Source organism: Papilio xuthus, unplaced genomic scaffold (assembly GCF_000836235.2).
Source record: "Papilio xuthus unplaced genomic scaffold, Pxut_1.1 DF826923.1, whole genome shotgun sequence".
Lineage (NCBI taxonomy): Eukaryota > Metazoa > Arthropoda > Insecta > Lepidoptera > Papilionidae > Papilio > Papilio xuthus.
The window spans coordinates 670,746-693,923 of record NW_013531726.1 but is presented as its reverse complement, the minus strand read 5'-3'; positions in this window follow the sequence as shown (position 1 = coordinate 693,923).

Sequence of the window (23,178 nt, the reverse complement as noted above, 5' to 3'; positions counted from 1 at the left end):
CCGGCTGTATGGATCTCGCTGAAATTTGGCATAGATGTAGAACACAGCCTGGAAGAACACATAGTCTACTAATTACGTTTTTTTAATCTCGCGCGGCGAAAGTCGCGGGCGATAGGTAGTAATAAAAATATTATAATTACATTTAACAAACAATTGGAATGCATTGAAACTTTTGAAGATGATTTAAATTTGTAGTATCATCATCAGCCTAGATTTATCCTCTGCTGGATGTAGATCTCCTCCATCGATTGTCACAATGGCCGGTCCTTGGCCGGTCCTGTGCCGCCCGCATCCAGTGCACTGCCGCAACCTTGACCAGGTCATCGGTCCATCGTGCGGGAGGCCTACCTACGCTGCATCGACCTGTCCGCGGCCGCTACTCTAGGACTTTTCAGCCCCATCGGCCGTCCGTTCTGCGGGCTGTGTGGCCGGCGCTTCGCCACTTAAGGTTTGCAATTCTTCAGGCGATGTCGGTTACTTTGGTTCTGCTACGGATCGCATTTCTGACGCGATCTCTCAGAGAGACTTGTAGTATATAGAAGTAAAATAATTTGTGATTTAATTTCACTCACTGTGATTTAACTTCACGCATTTTGCGTGTAGTTGTATACTTAGGAATGCTTTAGTTAATTTCGTGTTTATATTCTGAAACAACTCTATCAGTGGTATGAGGAAAAAAATACTTGATATGTTGCGATAGAGTAAACAATCAGGTCACAGTATTAATGAAAGTCAATCACTTCAGACGCGTCCCTGTTGTATAATATAGCTGAACGGACGTCCTACTGACTTTATTGCTCTTATATAAAAGGAGTACTCTATTTTAATTGCATTTATCAACTTCTAACTAATATTATAAAAGTGAAAGTTTAGATGGAAGTTTGTTAGATGGTTTCTCTGTAGAACATAGCCTGGAAGAACACATAGGCTTATATTTTTTTTTAATTTCGCGCGTAAGGAATCTCGAGTGATAGCTATTTAAGTTATAAAAAACAATGTATGCTAGTACCCTTTTTTTTATGGTCAGGAAATGCATTTACGGACGCCTACGCCGGGCGGTGCAATGGCGTAGGGAGTGTGGGACTCGCCGGCCACAGAAGGTGACCAGAATACCCACTAAAACCTGACTGCCCTCTGACGCATTATGGCGGGCACCACGGGAACGCTTTAGCTTACTTCCGTGGGCCCGCCAATGTATGCTAGTACCCGTGTTTAGTGGAATTAATCAAATCATCTTATATGATGTGACCCTCGTAAACAATGAAGGGTCACGCTGTTAAAACGGAGTGTTTAAATTACATACATTAATCTTACTCATATAAATGCGAATATTTGGATGGATGGATGTTTGCTTGTTGTGTCTGGAACAGCTGCATTCATCTCGCTGAAAGGAATAGCTGTAGAACATAGCCTTGGAGAACACATTGGCTATTAATTTTTTTAAAGACGCGCGGGTGTAATCGCGGGCGACAACTTTTAATACTTCAATAAATTAAATAACCTTACAGTTATTTATTTAACTACTCCTTCTACATTCCAATTAAAGTTAAAAGCTTTCAACATCCTTTTCAGAACGTTTCGTGAACACAATTTTAAATATTCACAATTGCATTTGCATTCGCAAAACGTTGTTTATTTAAAACGATTTAATATTCATGAAATCATAGTAGTGTTTGTTCACATAACACATTAAGTTATGTCCGAGCATAAATAAAGTCAGTAATTTAATATACACAAACAGATTTCGACAAATATTTTTTTTTATATCATAAGGTCGTAAACGAGCGAGCGGCCACCTGAAATCGCTGAAATAGCGAAGTGACCGTTGCCCATAGATATACGCAATTGCATATGCGTTGCCTACCTTTAATCGACAGAGGAGACGATGCACAGAAAGAAAATATCTTCCCTTTCCATGCATCCTCTCATCCGGAAAGTCCACTTCCACTTCGCATCCTTTCCTTATAAAGAAAAGCATGGGAAGGGAAAGAGGACTGAATTAGGCCTCCGGGACGCACACTCATCAGACTGTACGCGGAATTGCTTCCACTTGACGCCTGTCTTCTGTGTGCTCGTGGTATATCACCGGGCGAGCCAGCTAGATAACCTTGAGTGCCGACTTCTATAACAAGTTTAGAGTTCCTTCATATTTGTCGGATGTCGAATATACAGTATGCTACGAACTATCGAAAATTGGTCTTCTAATAGAATCAATCGAACAAATACGTAGTTCAACTTAGGTATTTTATAACTTGTTTAATTTACAGATATTTGGCTAGGTCTCGTACAATTATCTAAAAAAAACGTTAAATATATTTCTTTTTATTTTTTAACATATCAATTTTTGGTTTATTTATTTATTTATGTAATTTTGAAGCATAAAGTAGGAATACAAAGGAACAATTCATATTCATTGTAATTCAAAAACAATAATAACGATATTTGCGATTGCAAGTTCTATGAAAATAAGCGTCGAAAATCTAAAAATTTCATAACCGATTTTACTCAAGCCATATCTAGTTAATCGTCAAATTAATTTTAATAAGACACACTTTTGATCTGACGTCCGACTAATGTGAACAGTGGTGCCAACATCAGATTAAAATGAGTCAGATACGAACGTGCTCTAACATAGGGCGTTTGCGTTATACACTTGTGAGATTCCAGGAACCTTTGCTATTGTACAACTTTAGCTTAGAAGTAATATGCACTTAAGTTAATATGAATATCGAATAAAGTTTATATCTATAGAACTACGCGTCACGTGTTTTATATAAGATACTCTTTGTGAAGTTATAAATGCATTACATAACAAGCGGTCAGCGATATCGTCAGTGTAGAATTAAAAAAAATGTATCCAATAATATGCCCGCATGCATCCTACTTACCTACCTTCCCGTCCAAGTACGGTCAAAATCGGTTCAGCGTTTTCTGAGATTATCCGGAACAAACGCAGCGTTGCACACATACAGACAGACATTTTAAATATTGGTTTTTCGTTTTAGTTATGCAATTCCAAAATCTATTTCTTATTTAACATTAGTTACATCTGTATACTGTTAGTAAGAAAATCCGACACTGTGCCGGTGTACTGGCACAACACTAGCCTTACTAAAATGTCGACGTCTATGTCCCCTCACTAATGAACTTTTTTTTGTTTCAGAGCGGAATGATTTATGCATACTCCGCGCCCCGGGGGTGACGCGGTAGTTATTTGGGATTCTCCTCCATAGCGGAGGCATACCCGCTAACTCTCTATGTTCCTCCAACGCATCGGGATGGGGCCACGGGCACGCATTCGCTCTCGTCCGCGACCCCATGATTCTGACACTTGACTTTGTAATGTAAGCGCGCCATTCGCGCCAAAAGATTGTAAATATAAATGTACATACAAATAGGTACAGGATGCTCTTGATAATTAGATCACAAAACGAATAATTGAATAAAGGTTATTCGTGTTTGTATGATGTTTCGATTCTCGACTCGATTAATTGAATATCGAAGAGAACGAATCGAGTATTTGCGACCAATCGAGTTGAGATTGGAATCGTCTAAAAATTGCTAAAACTATTTTGTTTCCGTTGACATTCAAAGAGTTTTAATTACTTTTTCATTCAAACAAAACTTTCTTTTAAAATTAATTTAAAATCAGATTATTGAATAAGTACTTCAATAAAATGTTAAATTAATTGAATAATGAAACAGAAATACTTGAATTTAAAATCCAATTTTAAATCAAAATTTATTACTGTATATTTTATTCCTTTCTGTTTAAAACATATTGCTATCTCTATTTTGTTAAGGATAATGACAGGGATGACGATATGTTTAATACGTACGTGTTTATATAAGTGCTTGTGTAAAGCGAAACCATAAAAATTGTTTTAAAAGTTGCAACTTGTTTATGAAGTGTATGTAATGCTCTAAGTTATGTGAACTTAACGAGCATGAGAACTTTACAAGTTATCTTAACATTAACTTAGATAATACTTAAGAAAAAGTTTTTAAGGAGCTACATTTATTTTAGCGAGAGCGTCGGTGGCTCAGGGTTGAAGCACTTGACTTGCAATCTGCAGGTCCTGGGTTCGAATCCCGCCATGTATCATTATGTTTTTCGATTTCCGATTTACATATGTACATTTATGCGACGTTCTTACGGCGAACGGAAACATCGTGATGTATCCTGCACATATCTGAGAAGAAATTCAAAGATATGTGTGAAGTAAACCAACCCGCATTTGGCCAGCGTGGTTGTCTATGGCCTAATCACCCTTAACTTAGGGTAGGCTCCGCTCGGTGGGGACATGTAGTGAGCTGTTGATGATGGTGATGATTTATTTTACACTGAAGACAGTAGTATTAATATAAATAGCGTTTTTAATGAAGGTTTGAAGCAAGCAGGAAAATAATTTAAATAAAAGAAAATTAGTTTTACATCGCAAGAACGTTTCAGACATTTATAAGGAAAAATAATAATAGCAAATATCCTTAAGTGTTTTTTTGCAGTTTATTTTTAAAATTAGCTGTCGCCCGCAACTGTCGTAGATGAAGAATTAAAAATATGTAATTAGTAGCTATGTGTTCTTCCAGACTATATTTTACATCTATGACAAATTTCAGTGAGATACATGCATCGGTTCTGGAGATACTTTCTAACAAATGTCCATCCATACAAAGAAACATTCACATTTATAATAAAAGTAAGATATATTTGTGTTTTCTAAACTGATATATAAACACCGTCCGGTGGCGGCAACGACTAGTTTCGAGGCCATCGGGGGCCCTTCATAAGGATGGTAGATTTCGCGAACGCGGCCCGTCGCTCACTGCTCACTTGAGTGAGCGACGGGCCGCGTCCGCGAAATAATACCAGTACCACTCATCCTGATGAAGGGCCCCCGATGGCCTCGAAACTAGTCGGTGCCTCCACCGGACTAATATACGTGAGTGTTTAGCTGTGTTTATATATCAGTTTAGTATAATGTCTTACGAAAGTTTGAATAATTTGTGTTATCATTGGGTGACTGACCGTCGGACTATTCTGTTGAAACTGAATGTTATTTGGCGGACTTAATCTAGATTTGGATCGCCATAGTTCCATTTATTATCTGTGGTAATTTGTTGGAACATTTGGAATGTGTACGATAATCTTAATCTTAGTCTTAGTTTTCATTGCAAAATAAATTACGATTTTATTTAAAGAGAAAATGGAATTTAATGAAATAGATCTTTTTCATTCCGATTATAGACTTTTGAAATCTTTTTGATGTTTCAAAATGCCGTGGTTTGTAGAAATTAATTCTTATACAAAATAACCAAGTACTATTTGAGTTACTTTTTACATTACTAATATTATAAATGCGAATGTTTGGATGTCTGTTAGAAGGTATCTCCAGACGGCGTAAGGGATCTTAATGAATTTGGTATAGATGTAGAACATAGTCTGGAAGAACAAATAAGCTACTCATTAATGTGTTTTAATCTGTGGGGACGTAGTCGCGGGCGACAGCTAGTACTGCATACATCTAGAACTTTCGTCATTATATATTTTAAAGAAATTCATGGGAGTTGATTAAAGAAAACAATGTTTTTTCTTCGATAAAAGGAATTTTATTGTGAATGTATAAGTTGTTAATACTTTTAACAGTCAGAGTTTGCAACTTCATAAGTTATTCAAAGTTACGTACGTTCTCGAATATTTTCTACATGTACAGGAAAATGTGGAACTAATGTAGAACTTTTAATACGCGACTTAACTTCCAGAGGCCGCTCGTGCTGAAATATTCAACGCACACACAGCCTGATCTCTTATAATTTTTCTTAATATACAATAACTGAAGTCTTGTTATTGTATTAAAACAAGCTGTCGCCCGCGACGCCGTCCGCTCGGAGTTAAAATGTAAAACTAGCTGTCGCCCGCCACTACGTCCGCGCGGAATTAAATAAAAAACTATTGGTCGCAGCCTTCAATGGATAACTACAAATGTAGCAATAAAAAGAAATCTATAAAGCAATAATACGGAAAATTGATATTAGCTAAGAAATATGAGTTTTGACGGACGCCCACGCCGTGTTGCGATCGGTTTCAAAATTATTGCGGTACCCAGTCAACCCTGGGGAACGATACCCTTTTTTATTAAAAATTATTTTGCCGCATAACCTAATCTATCTTATTTACTGCATTAATTTGTATTCAGCGATGTATGTAATTGTATAAGAGTAATGTTAATCACTTACCACCCTTAACTTAGGGTAGGTTCCGAGCCCCTCGGTGGGGACGTAGTGAACTGATGATGTTGATGATGAATTTTAATCAAATTTTGTTTAAATTTATTATAATTTAAAATATGGTTTAGTCTTCATAGACAAAACAATTTTTACTATATAAATAACTAGCAGTTGTCTGCGATGTCGTCCGTGCGAAATTACAAAATATCTAGTTATCTTACTTCTTACTAATATTATAAACTAGCTGTCGTCCGCGACTGCGTCCGCGTGGTACTATAAGTAATCTATGTGTTCTTCCAGACTATGTTCTACAGATGAGCCAAATTTTATCAAAATCTGTTAAGCCCTTTCGGAGATAGCTTCAAACAAACATCCATCCATCTAAACATTCGCATTTATAATATTAGTAAGACGTGAATGTTTAGATGGATGGATGTTTGTTTGAAGCTATCTCCGAAAGGGCTTAACAGATTTTGGTAAAGTTGAGTCAATACACTGGCTCATTTCCGGATTTTCTTCCTAACAATAGCTAAAATAAAAATAAAAAAATAAGTGTGGGGGCGAAAATGTCACATCTTACTATCTTACTAATATTTTAAATACGAAAGTTAATATGGATCGATATTATCTCCAGAACGGTTGAACAGATCGCGATGAAATTTGGCATACATAGAGAACATAGTCTGGAAGAACACATAGGCTATAAAATGTTTTTTTTTAATTCAACAGACAACAGCTAGTAACTAAATATGTGCATAATTATAGTACCTTTGATTGTGCATTGATAAATCAGTTAATCAATTCTTTTATATAAATATGATATAAAACCTTTATTTAAATGAAATTTACATTTATTACATTTATCTAACCACTAAAGACAAACAATATCGCTTTGCTCAAACATTGTATAAGCTACATGAGTCGCAGTATCCGGTGTGGGCAAAGTGATGGCAAATATTTGCCAAATGTATCCGATGTATTCCTGGTCACTTCCAATTCTAACCGATACGTTACCTACGTATGTACCTAAACTAATTGAACTGTCCATAGAGATTTGAATATGTAATGGTTAAAGAGGGGACATAACAAGTTCTTAGTACTATTTCTTCTTAGTATTATAAGGGTAATATTATAAAAGCGAATGTTTAGATGGTTTGATCGATGTATGTATGTTTCTTAGAAGGTATCTGCAAAATGGCTTTATAGATGTCGCTGAAATTTGTCATAGATGTAGAACATAGTCTGGAAGAACACATAGGTTTTACACAGGAAGACACTTAGGTAATTACTTTTTTTTTATCCCGCGCAAACGAAGTCGCGGGCGACATCATCTAGCTGTCGTGTGCAACCCCGTCCGCGTTTAAGAAAATCTCAATTAGTAGCCCATGTGTTCTTCCTGACTAAGTTCTACATCTATGCCAATTTTCAGCAAGATCCATTTAGCCGTTATGGCGATACCTTCTAACAAACATCCATCATCTAAACATTCATCATCATCATCAGCTCACTATATACCGAGGGGCTCGGAGCCTACCCTAAGATAGGGGTGAGTAGGCTATAGTCAACCACGCTGGCCAAGTGCGGGTTGGTTGACTTCACCCATATCTTTGAATTACTTCTCAGATATGTGCAGCATCACGATGTTTTCCTTCACCGTAAGAACGTCGTATAAATGTACATATGTAAATCAAAACAAGTGAAACAGAAAAACACATTGGTACAGGGCGGGATTCGAACCCAGGACCTGCAGATTGCAAGTCAAGTGCTTGACCACTGAGCCACCGACGCTCAAACATTCGCATTTATAATATTCTTAAGATTTAAACCAAACGATATCTCATAAAATCTTAATTTAAATAATCCCAAGAGATGTTATATTTTGATTATTTACAACTATAATTAAAATTTATATCTTTTGTTTAGAAATGTCATTTTATCAAGATCTTAGAAGATAGTTTAATTAATATAAAACCGATTTATTATAGAAATAATTTATATGGTTTAATCTGTCTATATTATTAAAAGAGCTACGGCGGGTCAAGGGTTAAACGTATTACATTGCAAGTCCCGATTCGATCCCCGCCTTGCATTTATGTTTTTCCATTTTCGATATATGTACATTTATCCGATGTTCTTAGGGTGATGGAATACATTTTGTAACCATCAAAACTGCGATGAGATCAAGACAATTAAGCCTAGTCTAGTCATACATATGTGCGGTTGGTGCCGAGGTTCTCAGTGAGGTTGTGTTTGAGATGACGAAGAATATATTAATTAGGAATATTAACTCGAAACAAGCAAAACTTAAAGCTTATTTGTTTTGTTATTCTCATCGGGTTTAATTTTAATTATTCTGTTAGTGTTTGCAATCTATGAAGCCTTGAATCTAATTGTAAAGGGCAATGATACGAAAAAATTGGCTTGGAGAGACGCTATTTTTATACAAAGAATTTGGTGTCAGAAACCCACCGTGGATTAGATAAATTTATTTTTTACTAGCTGTCGCCCGCGACTCCGTCCGCGTGGATATATACAAAAACTTAATATATAGATAAGTTAAATAAAAAGCAGCTCTTCAAGGCATAAAATCGAAAAAAAAAGTATTTTTTGACCATCTCCTGGCTCTAAGCTACCTCCTCAACAATTTTCAGTCATATCGGTTAAGCCGTTGAGTTATAAATAGTGTAACTAACATGACGTTTATATATATAAGAAGATTTATCAAAGTATAATTTATTTTATGAATACATAAACTCTTAAACTTATGATATAAAATAAAATTAAAAAAAAAAAAAAAACCGAATAATTAACTAAAATATGTTAATAAAAGGAGTCCCTTTAGGCAAGGTCCCGAAGATGCTGGCAGCGTTGCCCCCTCTGTACAGCTAAACTAATTCTTTGACCGAGGTAGCTGCCAGCTCTTCGGTCCCCTGTGATGTCGATTAATTTTTTGGAAATGTCCTTAAAGAAGATTTATTATTTCTTTTTTACCTTATTATACCTTTTTTTAAAGTTCCGTACCTCAAAAGGAAAATAACGGAAATTGTTTATTGATGTCTGACTATCCACGTGTTTCGTGACGGGTGTCACTTGATACAAAGAGGAGGACGGGGATTAATGGTATACTAGATTGAAGAGGCATCATGTCGGCGCGCTGCATGTGACGTATTTGCAATTAATACTACGAAGACTATAGTGTATCATCTAACTAGCTGTAGCCCGTGACTCCGTGCTCGCGGAATTAATAAAATACTTATAATTAGCTAATGTGTTCTTCCAGACTATGTTCTTATATCTATGCCAAATATTAGCCCTTCTATAGACACCTTCTAAGAAACATACATACATCCAAACATTCACATTTACAATATTAGTCAGAGTAAGATATAACGTGAACAGTTAACCTTGATGTATATACGGTTGGTTTCTGACACCAAAATCTATGTATAAACCGTAACGACTTTGACAAAACAGATATAATATATGTTTGGGTCTTCCAAACCCACCGTAATGTGCATTTATTAAGCATAAAGAGATAAAAAAGCAAAACAGAGGTCAATAACTTTAGTTATAAATATAAAAATGTTAAAAATGTCATGCTTTATACGTCAACGTTTTTACTTTGAATATTCAGAAGCTTTTCTCATAAATACCTATTAAATAAAAAAAATCCAACAATAATTTAAGCGAGTTATTTTGCGTCATATAACGATCCCTTTTTATTGAACAACGTACATTTTTATGCGTATTTTCGTCAACAATTCACTAAAATTTTTGGTGAGGTTGACATTTTTGATGAAAGTAGATTAATTTATCACTGATGGATTGTGACCCTTAGGGCCCCTCTGTGGGGACGTATAGTGAGCTGATGATGATGAATTGTGTGAATGAATTTTCTCTGTCTATATCACTTAACATATTATATGAAACTAATTGAAATCAGCACTATATATCCCCACTGAGGGGCCATAACTTACTTTAAGATAGAGGTGACTAGGCCATAGGTAACCACCCTGGCCTACCTGCACTTCTTAAAATTGGGAGATCAAAATCTCTGTATAAAAATGTCATCCCTGTCATTATATTTGATAAAACAAAGATAACAATATGTTTTAAAGTGGGATTTTAGTCTCAGAAATCTACGGTATATATCATGAGCAGTTTTCGATTTGAATTATGGGCGCTAATTGCCATTGTACTGATGGGTAGGAAATAATCTTCCCCGACTGTATCAACAGCGATGTGCGATACAGACAATCAATCTACATAGCAACCTAATTACAAATGCATTAGAGTGCTTTGAACCACTGTAACAGACCAGGGTAATATTCAGTCACGGCACACAGTAATTGATGGCCATCGGGCTAAGGTCTCCAATCTCTACATGTATCGGGAACAACATCATTATTTAATCACTACGTTCATCTTGCTTTTAATATATGTTATCAAAAGGTAATATTATTCGTAGGTATGTTTATTATTGGTTTGTATATATGTATGTCCATTTCATTGCGACTTCTTTAAAGACTAGACTTCTCTAAAGTGAAACTAAACTAATAACGTAGCCTTTGCTTATTTTTACTTATTTGTAGATACTAATGAAGATATCTATAGTCAGAAGACACATCGCTATTTTGGCGAATCCAGACTTGTTTTCGTTTGCGTCCTCATTAAATAAAAATACTCTTTTAAGAACGTATTTTCCAGGTAATGTTACATGCAAACAACTTTGATAACGTACGTTCTACGAAATATATTTATGATGTTTATTACCACATCATAGTATCGTGATGAATGGTGATTTATACATAATTCATGAACAGTCTCAGGGCATGTCGACGCGGATTGGTCTTATGAAGTGCCACACGAACGCCGCCGCGCCGCAGCACCGCAATGCCCGCTGCAACTGAGTACAATAGTAAAGATTTCTGAACTCAGAGTTACGTTAAGTCTCCTTTGCTTTGATTTAGTATGATTTACATAAAGTTTACGCTAAGACTAACAAAGAAGTGTATTTTTTAGTATTTTATATTGCTAAAAACTACTAAGCGAATTTTTTTTTATTATAATAGCCCAGAGTGGGTTAGACTCGAAGTATAATAGATAGAAGCTGTCTAAAAATACTATGGATATAATTAAGCAACCTCCTGGACTCTTAGTGTGTCAGTTAAAATTTAGATACAGATCAGTCGGCGTCACGCCAACGACGTGTTTAGAGTTGTCGAAGCCGCGGCACCGCCGCCACTCTTGTGGCATATTACTTGATTAAAATCGTTACCTATTTTTAAGTCAGAGGTATGTCTCGTTGGGAAAATAATAAGAAAGTAATAATATGAGACGGTTAAATTTGTCTATGCAAACGTTGATTTACATAACATACAAGCTGTCGGCATCGACTCCGTCTGCGTGCAATACAAAAAAAAGTTAATTAGAAGTCTATGTGTCCTTCCAGACTATATTTTACATCCTTGTCAAATTAAATCGTGATCCATACAGCCGTTCTGGAGATACGTTCAAACATATCCATCCATCCATCTAAACATTCGCATTAATAATATTAGTAACATTACAGTTTAAGAGAATGAAAAACTACAGGTCAAATTGTGACTGATTTATTTAGATTATAATTAATAAGTTCAACTATTAAGCTTCTAATCCACTAATAAACTGTCGAGTTTCACAATCGATTGCTAACAAAGAATAACATGAGCCTGTCACCCACGCAATATCATCACGTCTTTTTCTTAGTAATACTAAGACTGTAATATACTTAATGCAATGAACCCGATTCCGTGTATAACAGTCTTATTGCTAATATAATTCTTAATCATGACAATATAGACGAAAGATCATGAACCAAGTCTTCGTCCACATAACGCCCGGTGGCACTGATCTCAAATAATGTATAGGCGATTGCTTATCAATGATAGCTTTTGTTTTGTCATAAGTGATACTTAATAAAAGCACATTAGCGCCCTCTATTATTTTTAATCAACTTTTAGTACAATTTTGTTTTAATAATAATTTCTTGAATTTGGCAAGTCTTACGTAACTGGGAGCGAACAATAACGAAATGAGGTCGTACATTTTGTGTGCGACTTTGACTATTACACTAAGGACATCAAAAGATTTCTTTTATCAAATAAAATGAGCATTACGTTCTAAACTTGCTTGCCTTTATGTTCATTATGTGTATGTTTTTGAATCAGTAGACGTTATAAAGACGTCTTAATATTACTTGTGATGGTCACCTTTTTTTTAAGAGGGGGAATGTGTTATGCATACCGGGTGCCGAAGGTCAACGGTTATATGGGACTCTCTCCACATCCCTAGAGGGAAAGGGACATGGAGCCTACCCACTAAACCCCCTCTGGTTCCCTCGACTGTTTACCGGGGTGTGGGTACATGTAAATATTTGTCGCACACACCGGTCGGTGACTGGTTTAGAGCCTCCACACTAGTGTAAACTCTTTGCACGCGGGAATCCGTGCGCGCTCTCTCTATCTCTTACTGGGTGGGGACCTCCCGTCATCCCTCACCCGAGATGGTCACCTTAAAGTGGCAGAATTTATTTACCACTATTAATTGCCTGTGACCTCGTCTGTGCGTAATTAAAAAGAAACAAGTAATAAATATAGCCTATGCCATCCGGGGATAGTGTAGTTCCCAACAGTGAAATATTTTTTTAAAACAGATTCAGTTACGTACCCTATTCAATTCCAACAAAGATAAATCAAATCTTCTTCATAATATTAGTAAAGACAACGGTAGGTCGTTGCTTAGTCCATTTCTCTATAGTTAAAGTCGTTCTCAAATTGTAGGTTATCAGTCAAAGACAAATACAGTAACGTTTGATTACGCAATTGATACTGACTGCTTCAAACGTGAATGTTTTATGATTTAATAAATTATATTCCAGCGATAACTGGCAGGAATGTAATTCTTGAAATTATGATACGGATCGAAATTAAAAAAAATGTATGAATAATAAAAAGCTATACAATTTACGGATTATAGCTGTTGCCCGCGAATCCGACTCAGCGTAATAAATAAAAACTTATAATAATAAAAAGCCTATATTCTGTCGGACAATGTTTTACATCTATACCAAAATTCATAAAGATCCGTAGAGCCGTTCAGGAGACGTGTACTTTCAAAGAAACATCCATCCATCTTTCCATACATCTAACCATTCGCATTTATAATATTAGTAAGATATTGGCAAATCTTAGTTAATATTAATTAAATTAAATTATAAATGCAAAGGTTTGGATGTATAGATGGATATATGTTTGTTAGATCTTAATATTAAAGTTATGTGACCCGGTGGGCATAAGTCAAAACTAAATTATAATAGCTCACTAGCGCCATTGTGTCAATATCAAAGTGTCAAACGATCCAATTCAAATCTTTAAAAACGAAAAAAGAACAACGAACTTATCTTTTTCTATCTATACATATAATTTAAATTGGACAGTCTGTTTGTAAAATTAAAATTAAAATTCACTAATAAGATAAAAAACCTGCTCCGGCCTTATCGGACTCTTAGAATTCAAAGCTAATTAACCCGTCCAATTATAATTTAAAGTCTCACAGAAACATAAACATTACCAACCTTTTCTTATAGAAAACAAGTTTTACCTAATGAAGGAAAAATACCAAAGGGTTTTTTCCCGATTTTACTAATGTAGCCCGCGGCTTCGTGCGCGTTTCTTTTAATAACTATATTAATAAAAAATGTTCTATAATAACGGATGAAAAGCTTTGTAGAAGTTGGGAATCTCAATAACTATTGTCTAATTCATATACCAGGATTTTCAATAGAGATAAATTTTGAGTAAAGAATTACTTAACTCTTTGGTGGACAAAGATTAAGTATTCTACCAAAGAGGTCGAATACTATAACACATTGTACTTATAAAAGAGGAGCAGAAAACAATTTAAAGAATTTTAAGGTTATATACATAATTTTTTATAAGTTCATACGGTTATGTAAAACACTAGCTGTCGCCCGCTACTCCGTCTGCGCGGAATATTAAAAAAAACTTAATTAGTAGCCTACATGTACTTCGAGACTATGCATTTATGCTTCTATCCAATTACATTTTATTTCTACTACCATTTATCCATCCACTCATCTGTACACATAACATTTATAATATTAGTAAAATTAATAGTATGAGTTGGCAAAGAGCAAGCAGCCATGTTAATTCCGGATTTCCAGATGTCAAACTTTAATAGGCAGAGAAGGGGACGTAAAGAGAAGGGAGAATGTTGCATCTGTGGTCTTCCCACAGATTATTACAAGCCCTTTGATGTTTTGATTGCTGTCCCATTTATATTTACACTAAATATACTACTAACTTGCCCGTTTGATTATTAAAGAGCTTAAATAATTATTTAATTTCTCACAGCTTTCGGTTTTCTATAAATAATTTTGTATTACTCTGTCATGTTATTGATAAAATCTTTTCATTTAATAAAGTATTCTCGAAGTTAATTTTTTAATTGGAATTAATTTAAATGCGAAATGAATTAAAAGATAAAATTTTGTATTATACTAGTGGTCGCATGCGATGACGGCCCTGTAAAAAGTAGCCTATGCCCCTGTGCATTAGTTACCTTAAAATCCGTCAAAATCCAGCCGTTCCAAAGATTATCCGGAACAAACGCGGCCTTATGGGCACACATAGACAGCCAAAAATTTAAAAAATTGGTTTTTCGTTTCAGTGAGAGTTTTTTGACTATGGCCTAATCACCCTTAACTTAGGGTAGGCTCCGAGCCCCTCGGTGGGGACATACAGTGAGCTGATGATGATGATGATGAGAGGTTTTTGACATTAACATCCTTGGCTGATATCCTTGTTTGACTGATGTCTACCGGGTCAGATAAATTTGTCAGTCTATATGTCTTTTTGCCCTAGTGTGTTGCGGTTCTCGTATCAAAAAGTCCGTTCAGAAATATATTATACCTTCAATCACTGGTTCACTTATCCAATTGTAACTTTCCCTTTCAGTATTTTCTTATAAAAAGAAAACTCGTATTTTTAGAACCTTTAATATTCCCAGTTTAAAAAAAATAACCTTAAATAAAACGATCCAAAGTAAACTCTGAGGATTATGTTTTTTTATTAAATAAGTCAATTTTTATTAAATAATTCGAAGCATTGTATTTCGTTATTCCTTTGCCAACGTTGAAGTGAACACAAAAATTTATCCTTAGAGATCTGAGTAATATATTTTTTTATAACAGAAGGGGGTAAACGAGCAGCGGGAACACCGAGGTGTTCAACGCACGTGGACATCAGTAATACCAGAGGAACCACAGATGCGTTGCCGGTCTTTGAGATTTGAGAATTTGATTGTTTATTCCATTTTATTGATTTTAAATCTTTACCCGACTAAAAGGATCTTATTTTTTTCGTTGGTAAACATGCTTGAGGTATCATTTTTATTTTTTTTTATGAAAAATATTTGCAGATTTTTTTTTGTAAATTGACTAATATTTCTTTTACCATTCCAATTAAGCTCTATGCTTGTGCTAGGATTTGGTTTACGAGAATAGTCGAATGGCGGGATTCGAACCCCCGACCTCGTGATCGGAAATCCGTAACCTTAACCATTAGGCTATTGACGCTTAAATTATTTGACCGATTTTAGTATGTTATCCACTTCAGCTTACTGTGGGCATTTCACAAATATTTGTGACTAGTGCCGTCGTATCGACATCGACAAAGCGTTATTTGTCGACCCCCTACCGGGCATAAAGTACACCAAAATTCTCGTACTAATTCTTACATAATGATATGTCGCGGGCACATAGTATAATAGAAATGTGAAAGTCTGGATGTATAGATGGATGGATGTTTGTAAAAATGTATCTCCGGAACGGCTCAACGAATCTTGATGAAATTTGGCATACATATAGAACATAGTCTAGAAGAGCGCATAGGCTACTACTTAAACTACTAATTAAATATGTTTTTTAATTCCGGGCAGACAGAGCCGCGGGCGATCGCTAGTTAAATTAAAAATCTTATCTACATCATTGCCGCTTCTATTTGTCCAAACATAATTCTGATGTTATTTAATTTTATAAGAATCGTAAATTAAATTTCTTAAAAAAAATATTTCTGTTTCGCAGCCGATTTTCCGTCGCGTCTCTACTGAAAGGAAATAACGTTACACAGTACTATGGCTTTAGCCAATAAATTGTAATATGTCTAGAATTTCCTTAGTGAATATTTATAATCAAATATAAAGGCGAGTAGGTGGAAGGAAATGAGATTGGCATATTCAATTCTTACCATGAATGTCAAACGGTGTGACGCGTAAGTACGAACGGACTATCGCTATCTCCCTTATTTTCATAAAGAATGAAAGAGATAGTAACATGCTAATACTGTCAGAACATTAGGGATTCCCCACTATCAACCTATATAAATGGACAGGCTATAAGATGTGGAATTTTGTGCCTATTTGATTTTTGCCATTATTACGGTAGGGTAGGTGTAGAAGTATTCGTGATTTTATTCACATTATTACACTAAAAAGAATATCATAAAGTGTGATCACCATCCAGTTCCATCATCAGACACTAATTACCATTAAAAACTTCCTGCCTCGCACAGCAGCGTTGTGGAATGGTCTGTCCTCGGCGGTATTTCCAAACCGCTATGACTAAGGGTCCTTCAAGAAGCGTGCTTATCACCACCTAAAAGGCCGGCAACGCGTCTGCAATTCCTCTGGCATTGCTGATGTCCATGGGCGTCGTTGAACACCTCGGTGTTCCCGCTGCTCGTTTGCCCCCTTCTGTTACAAAAAAAAAACGAACTCGTCAAGAACATTCAAACGAGCCCCAGGTGTCTTTGGATGAGTGTTCCTATGGCCACTTTCCAGCTACATCATCAGATCTCACCCGTACGCACTATGCAAAAATAAAACAGGTAAAACTAAATAATAGTTTGCAATTATAAGGAAAGATAAAATAAACTACAAAACATTGCATCCACCGTGATACAAAATCTTCAGTGATCATATTGTTGTCTCTATCTATTCAAAGGGAATGTAAGAGATGTCAATACAAGTAGTTTGACAGTGGAAACTTATCAATACGTATTCGCTTTGATATTGTTCATGTCCCGACAACTGATAGCCTTTTATTTGCTGACCGGAATGAAATTCCGTGTTCAGATTTCGATTCAGTGGTTGTCGGTAAAGCCTCAGCGCACTACCGCTAAAGTAGAACGGAATCGAAACTATATGAATCTTGTATAGATTTATTTGTTTTTAACTAGCTTTTGCCCGCGACTCCGTCCACGCTGACATTATACAAAATGTAGAAACACATTATAGAAATAATAAAAAAAAACGTAGCTTTGTTCTTCCATACTATACATATTCCATATCTATACATACAAACATGCATACATACATCTAAACTTTCTCATTTATGAGAAAGATTGCAAAAGATATACAGGGAGGAGCAGTTCTCGGGATAATGATAAAACCTATATGTATTGTATATAAAAGCAAGTCGTGTTAGTTACACTATTTATAACTCAAGAACAGCTTTACCGATATGCCTGAAAATTGGTGAGGAAGTAGCTTATAACCAGGAGACGGACATAGGATGCTATTTATTCTTTTTTTTCGAATCTATGCCTTGAAGAGCAGCTTTTTATTTAACTTACAAAATTTTTCGATGGATGTGAAGTGGATGGATGGATGGGTGGGCTACACTAATTAAGTTTTTTTATATAATATATCCACGCGGACCGAGTCTCGGGCGACAGCTAGTTTATAATATTAGTAACATAATATAGCCTCTTCACAGACTGGTTTGGTATGCTTTGTTCTAGCGTCCCAATTAGCAATATTTACTAAAACAAAATCCGACTTGGTGTAAATTAGATTCTTTTTTTATCTAACGATACACAACGCTCTTGTTCGCTTCTGCAGCTATGTACAACAGGCCTAAATTGCCACTGTCATTAACGAAATAATTGCCAAGTAACTTATTACGTATAGTAATTAAAATATCATTAATTACCAATGTTATAAATAACTTGCTCTTTTATATAACACATAGAGAGATTTAAAAATATAGCTGAAATTGAATTTATCAAAGATGTCACTATCACACTTTATATCTTCTATATATATAAAAGAAAGTCGTGTTAGTTACACTATTTGTAACTCAAGAACGACTTTACCGATATGGTTGAAAATTGGTGAGGAGATAGCTTAGAGCTGGGGGACGGACATAGGATACTTTTTATTCATTTTTTTTTTCGACTTTATTCTTTAAAGAGCTACTTTTTATTTAACTTACTAATATTATAAATGCGAATGTTTAGATGGATGTGATGTGGATGGATGGATGTTTGAAGATGTCTCTAGAGCGGCTGAACTAATCGCGATTAAATTTGGCATACGTATAGAACATAGTCTGAAAGAATACATAGGCTACACAAATTAAGTTTTTTTTTGCATATCCACGTGAACGGAGCCGCGGGCGACAGCTAGTTATTAGATAAGTAAAGTCAAAGGACTTTCTTATATAAAACAAGTTTGATAAAAAAAAGTGAATCTGTATGACTTTTTACGTAACGTGGTGAAAGCCTTTGTTTGTGAACGTTGTTCTCTGTTAGATTTAAAAAGTAAATAATACAAAGACACTTTTATCTTAATTTTCGATTCATTGAAAGGGACACATGTTTCTTTATTTTTATTGAGTCAGTAAACTTTTTATTAACAGCTAGCTTTGGCCCGCGGCTCCGTCCGCGTGGATATATAAAAAAACGTAATTAGTGTAGCTTATGTGTTCTTTCATTCTATACGTATGCCAAATTTAATCTAGATCCGTTCAGCCATTCTAGAGATATGTTCAAACATCCATCCATCTACATCACATCCATCTAAACATTCGCATTTATAATATTAGTAAGTTAAATAAAAAGTAGCTCTTCAAGGAATAAATTCGAAAAAAAATTGGATAAATAGTGTCCTATGTCCGTCTCCTGGCTCTAAGCCTCCTCACCAATTTTTTTAAGACAAAAAACATTTTGGGTAAGTGATTAATTATAAAGAAATGACATGACTCGTTTTAAATATGTTTTGAGCAAATATTGTTGGATATCTCAAAATTATTTTTATATTTATTGTAATAAAATAGTGACAAACATAAAACACTACTTGATTAATAAAAAGGCGAGTAGGTGGAAGGAAATGAGATTGGCATATTCAATTCTTACCATGAATGTCAAATGGTGTGACGCGTAAGTACGAACGGACTATCGCTATCTCCCTTATTTTCATAAAGAATGAAAGAGATAGTAACATGCCAATACTGTCAGAACATTAGGGATTCCTCACTACCAACCTATATAAATGGACAGGCTATAAGATGTGGAATTTTGTGCCTATTTGATTTTTGCCATTATTAGTAGTAGGGGTTTATAGAAGTATTCGTGATTTTATTCACATTATTACAGTAAAAAGAGTATCATAAAGTGTGATCACCTTCCAGTTCCATCATCAGACACTAATTACCATTAAAAACTTCCTGCCTCGCACAGCAGCGTTGTGGAATGGTCTGTCCTCGGCGAGAAGCGTGCTTATCACCACCTAAAAGGCCGGCAACGCGTCTGCAATTCCTCTGGCATTGCTGATGTCCATGGGCGTCGTTGAACACCTCGGTGTTCCCGCTGCTCGTTTGCCCCCTTCTGTTACAAAAAAAAAACGAACTCGTCAAGAACATTCAAACGAGCCCCAGGTGTCTTTGGATGAGTGTTCCTATGGCCACTTTCCAGCTACATCATCAGATCTCACCCGTACGCACTATGCAAAAATAAAACAGGTAAAACTAAATAATAGTTTGCAATTATAAGGAAAGATAAAATAAACTACAAAACATTGCATCCACCGTGATACAAAATCTTCAGTGATCATATTGTTGTCTCTATCTATTCAAAGGGAATGTAAGAGATGTCAATACAAGTAGTTTGACAGTGGAAACTTATCAATACGTATTCGCTTTGATATTGTTCATGTCCCGACAACTGATAGCCTTTTATTTGCTGACCGGAATGAAATTCCGTGTTCAGATTTCGATTCAGTGGTTGTCGGTAAAGCCTCAGCGCACTGCCGCTAAAGTAGAACGGAATCGAAACTATATGAATCTTGTATAGATTTATTTGTTTTTAACTAGCTTTTGCCCGCGACTCCGTCCACGCTGACATTATACAAAATGTAGAAACACATTATAGAAATAATAAAATAAAAACGTAGCTTCGTTCTTCCAGACTATACATATTCCATATCTATACATACAAACATGCATACATACATCTAAACTTTCTCATTTACGAGAAAGATTGCAAAAGATATACAGGGAGGAGCAGTTCTCGGGATGATGATAAAATATATTTATATATATAAAGGAAAGTCGTGTTAGTTACACTATTTATAACTCAAGAACAGCTTTACCGATATGCCTGAAAATTGGTGAGGAGGTAGCTTAGAACCAGGAGACGGACATAGGATACTATTCATTTTTTTTTTCGAATCTATGCCTTGAAGAGCTGCTTTTATTTAACTTACAAAATTATAAATGCGAATTTTTCGATGGATGTGTTGTGGATGGATGGATGGGTGGACTACACTAATTAAGTTTTTTTATATATCCACGAGTCTCGGGCGACAGCTAGTTTATAATATTAGTAACATAATATAGCCTCTTCACAGACTGGATTGGTATGCTTTGTTCTAGCGTCCCAATTAGCAATATTTACTAAAACAAAATCCGACTTGGTGTAAATTCGATTCTTTTTTTTATTTATTAGATAAGTAAAGTCAAAGGACTTTCTTATATAAAACAAGTTTGATAAAAAAAGTGAATCTGTATGACTTTTTACGTAACGTGGTGAAAGCCTTTGTTTGTGAACGTTGTTCTCTGTTAGATTTAAAAAGTAAATAATACAAAGACACTTTTATCTTAATTTTCGATTCATTGAAAGGGACACATGTTTCTTTATTTTTATTGAGTCAGTAAACTTTTTGTTAACAACTAGCTGTGGCCCGCGGCTCCGTCCGCGTGGATATATAAAAAAACGTAATTAGTGTAGCTTATGTGTTCTTTCATTCTATACGTATGCCAAATTTAATCTAGATCCGTTCAGCCATTCTAGAGATATGTTCAAACATCCATCCATCTACATCACATCCATCTAAACATTCGCATTTATAATATTAGTAAGTTAAATAAAAAGTAGCTCTTCAAGGCATAAATTCGAAAAAAAATGAATAAATAGTGTCCTATGCCCGTCTCCTGGCTCTAAGCCTCCTCACCAATTTTTTTTAAGACAAAAAAACATTTTGGGTAAGTGATTAATTATAAAGAAATGACATGACTCGTTTTAAATATGTTTTGAGCAAATATTGTTGGATATCTCATATCTATTGTATATATTTATTGTCATAAAATAGTGACAAACATAAAACACTACTTGATTAATAAAAAGCCAATAAAACTCAACTGACTGTAATGACACTCGGGGGAAGAAAACGAATCGAATATCACTTGTCATGGTAGAGCTATGGCATTCTCTTTGTGTAATCCCTAAAAATTAGACTTATATCATCATAATCAGCCTAGATTTATCCTCTGCTGGATGTAGCCATATGCCATTGCCTCGATTGCCACAATGGCCGGTCCTGTGCCGCCCGCATCCAGTGCATTGCCGCAACCTTGACCAGGTCATCGGTCCATCGTGCGGGAGGTCTACCTACGCTGCGTCGACCCGTCCGACCAACAAATATAATATACCAAACAAAACTAGCCTAATGGTTAAGGATACGGATTTCCGATTTCGATTTTCGAATCCCGACATTCGACTATTGTCGTAAACCATGTCCTAGCACAAGCTTAGAGCTTAGTTGGAATGGTACTAGAAATATTAGTAAATTCACAAACATCTGCTAATATTAAAAAAAAAAACCACATACAAACACACCATAAAAATTACCGTTTTCAGTTGAATAAAGTAACATCTACATGCTGAAAAAATTGGATAACTTTCTTACATATATTTTTTTTTAATCTTGAGATTTACGAACGAACAGTTCTTGAACGCTATTATTGTTAAAATCACAAAGTTCAAATCTGGCTGTACAACGTTTAAATATCTGACAAAAGAAAAATATTTCGATAAAAAAAAAAACAACTATACCTTTGATGTTGCTATTTAGAAATATAATATAAAACATCAAATGTTTGAAAACATTTTGAAGGAAATTAATTTTATTTCCTTTTCATTTTAACACGTGTACAAAATGTTTGGTTTAGAATTGTTTTGATGTTACTTTGAGAAAAAGGGCGTTAATTGCCCTTAAGTTTCAAATGTACAAAGCAATTATTAAAGAACAAGCAAATGAGTTTCGCGTCTTGTTAATTGTAAAATGTTAGACATAGCAACATCCTTATTAGGGTTCCGTGAACGTTATAGGATATTGTTGTCCGTCTATCAGTCAACGCCCTTTTTCTCCAAAACCCAAGAAGATATCAAGCTGGAATTTTTCTAATTTACTTTTTTTTATCATTTCTCTTTCTCCAATTTACTTTTACACTTATAAAAAGCGCGCACCCAAACAAGTTAAGAACATTTTATTTGAGAGAAGGAAAAGGAAAAGGTTGTATTACTAATATTATAAACTAGCTGTCGACTGCGACTCTGTCCGCGTGAATATATAATTTAAAAAACTTAATTAGTGTAGCCCACCCATCCATCTACATCACATCCATCTAAACATTCGCATTTATAATATTAGTAAGTTAAATAAAAAGCTGCTCTTCAAGGCATAAATTCGAAAAAAAAAATAGTATCCTATGTCCGTCTCCTGGCTCTAAGCTACCTCCTCACTAATTTTCAGGCATATCGGTAAAGCCGT